This window comes from Mesoplodon densirostris, chromosome 3, assembly GCF_025265405.1.
Source record: "Mesoplodon densirostris isolate mMesDen1 chromosome 3, mMesDen1 primary haplotype, whole genome shotgun sequence".
Classification (NCBI taxonomy): domain Eukaryota; kingdom Metazoa; phylum Chordata; class Mammalia; order Artiodactyla; family Ziphiidae; genus Mesoplodon; species Mesoplodon densirostris.
The window spans coordinates 122921583-122924015 of record NC_082663.1 but is presented as its reverse complement, the minus strand read 5'-3'; the positions used below and the strand labels follow the sequence as shown (position 1 = coordinate 122924015).

At 42.5% G+C, this 2433-nt stretch overlaps 1 pseudogene; it reads left to right on the top strand.

Annotated features, from left to right (window-relative positions):
- The first annotated feature begins 293 nt into the window (after positions 1 to 293).
- On the top strand, positions 294 to 1121 carry LOC132485499 (NADH dehydrogenase [ubiquinone] 1 alpha subcomplex subunit 12-like; annotated as a pseudogene).
- Positions 1122 to 2433: the final 1312 nt, after the last annotated feature.

Sequence of the window (2433 nt, the reverse complement as noted above, 5' to 3'; positions counted from 1 at the left end):
GTGGTGCGGTGGTTGAGAGTCTGCCTGCTGATGCAGGGGACACGGGTTCGTGCCCCGGTCCGGAAAGATCCCACATGCCGCGGAGTGGCTAGGCCCGTGAGCCATGGCCGCTGAGCTTGCGCGTCCGGAGCCTGTGCTCCACAACAGGAGAGGCCACAATAGTGAGAGGCCCGCGTACCGCAAAAACAACAACAACAACAACAAAACTGATTCCAACAAGCTTAAAATTCTTGAATGTTCTCTCTGTGTTAAATTCAAACTGAGGCGGTGTGCCGGAGAGGTGGGGCCTGTGGGACAAGATGGAGTTGCTGCAGGTCCTGAAGCTCCGGCTGCAGCAGGTCAGTGGCCACAGCGGCCTCTGCGGCTATCTACAGGTTTTTCTCAGGGCAAATGATGTGAGGGTTGGTGCATTAGTGGGGAAAGACAAATATGGAAGCAAATGCTACAAAGACAACAAGCAGTTTTTTGGCCGTCACCGATGGGTTATATATACTACTGAAATGAATGGAAAAAACACATTCTGGGGGACTTCCCTGGTGGCACAGTGGTTAAGAATCCGCCTGCCAATGCAGGGGACATGGGTTCGATCCCATGTCCAGGAAGATCCCACATGCTGTGGAGCAATGAAGCCCATGCGCCACAACTACTGAGCCTATGCTCTAGAGCCTGCGAGCCACAACTACTGAAGCCCATGTGCCTAGAGCCCGTGCTCTGCAACAAGAGAAGCCACTGCAGTGAGAAGCCTGCGCACCGCAACCAAGAGTAGCCCCCGCTTGCTGCAACTAGAGAAAGCCCGTGCAGCAACGAAGACCCAACGCAGCCAAAAATAAATAAATACGTTAATTAAGTAATTAATTAATTTTGAAAAACACATTCTGGGGTGTGGATGGAAGCATGGTGCCCCCCTGAACGTCATCGTTGGCTTCACTCATGACTGATTATCCTCCAACAACAAAACCACCTACTGCTAGTAAATTCATTTGGACAAACCATAAATTCAACGTGAGTGGCACTCCACAACAATATGTACCTTATTCCACCACTAGAAAGAAGATTCAGGAGTGGGTCCCACCTTCAACACCTTACAGGTAAAGACAATGAAAAACAATTTACATGTAAAATATGGGGCTTTTCCTGTAATAGTATTTTTACTGCTTACTGTTAACTTGATTAAAGTTATTTGATAAATAAATAAGTAAATTCAAACTGAGAAATTTATATTCTCTTTATTCCTTTTACCAAACTCCATATCCTAGTTCAAGAAACTAAGCTTTCAGGAGTGTTTTTTTTTTTTTTTTTTTTTTGGAACAACTTAAATGGCAAGTCCAAAATCAAATGGTTCTGACACAAGAGTGATTTTGATGAGTTAACTGCTAATGAATATACCTTATGGATGAAATTTTTCCTGAAATTCATGTGGGTATGTTTAAGGGTAGAACACTCGGGGCAAAACATATTCCAAGCTTTTCAAAAACCCATATATTTGCAAAAATCATTTGATGCACTTTTTTTTTTACTGATTCAAAATCTAGCCTATTTCAAGGACAAAGAATTCCTGATCTTTTCTAGGCACCTTTACTCTTTGTTTCTATATGAGCACTTTCCTTACCATCCTCAGAGAGGGAAAATGTCCAGCTCCAGAAACTAAGAGCTTATCCACATCCTCAAGTCTACAAGCAAAGCAGCAGGCTGGGAAAAAGAGACACTGAAATTCATTTCCAGTGGAGTGGCTGATGTTGGGCTACCCTGTTCAACTCTAGCAGCCCACAATTGCCCTGAGATTTTTCTTTAGCCACACCATCCTATTGATTCATATGGAGTTTAGGGTCAAGTCTTTCCTCCTGAACTGCTATCAAGCCAAGTTTCCCCAATCCCACAATGGAAACCATCACTGAATTTTGAATTTAAATACAGAAACATATAGTTATCCTCATTAGCCTTTATCTTGTTGGTTTTGATTCACTGCTTTAGTATATTCAAGTTATTCTGAATCCTAACTCAGTCGGACATTCAGGAGGAGTTACAATATACAAGGACATCTGAATCTAATGTCAATGCATTTAGTATTTAGTCTGTTATCAGTGGTATTCTAGATAAGATTCAGAATCCTTCTCAAACAGTGTTTCAATCCCTGCTACCAACTATTCTGGGTTGACATTTGAGATCACATTTATTCACTGTGCCTGGTTTAGATATTCCCTTTTCTCTTCATTGGAATTATTCACAAATAGGCAGTCAAAATTATCATCTTTAGTACCTACATCTCTTGATCTAGATCTCATTTAGAATTTCTGACATAACAATCGTGCTCAGGTCATTTGAAAGCTATCTCCAAAACCTGGGACACACAGCTAAGTGCCTAGAATCACCTAGCTTTAATGGCAGGGTCACCTTCTCCCAGGTCCTCATCCTTTCCACATCACTAATCAGTGG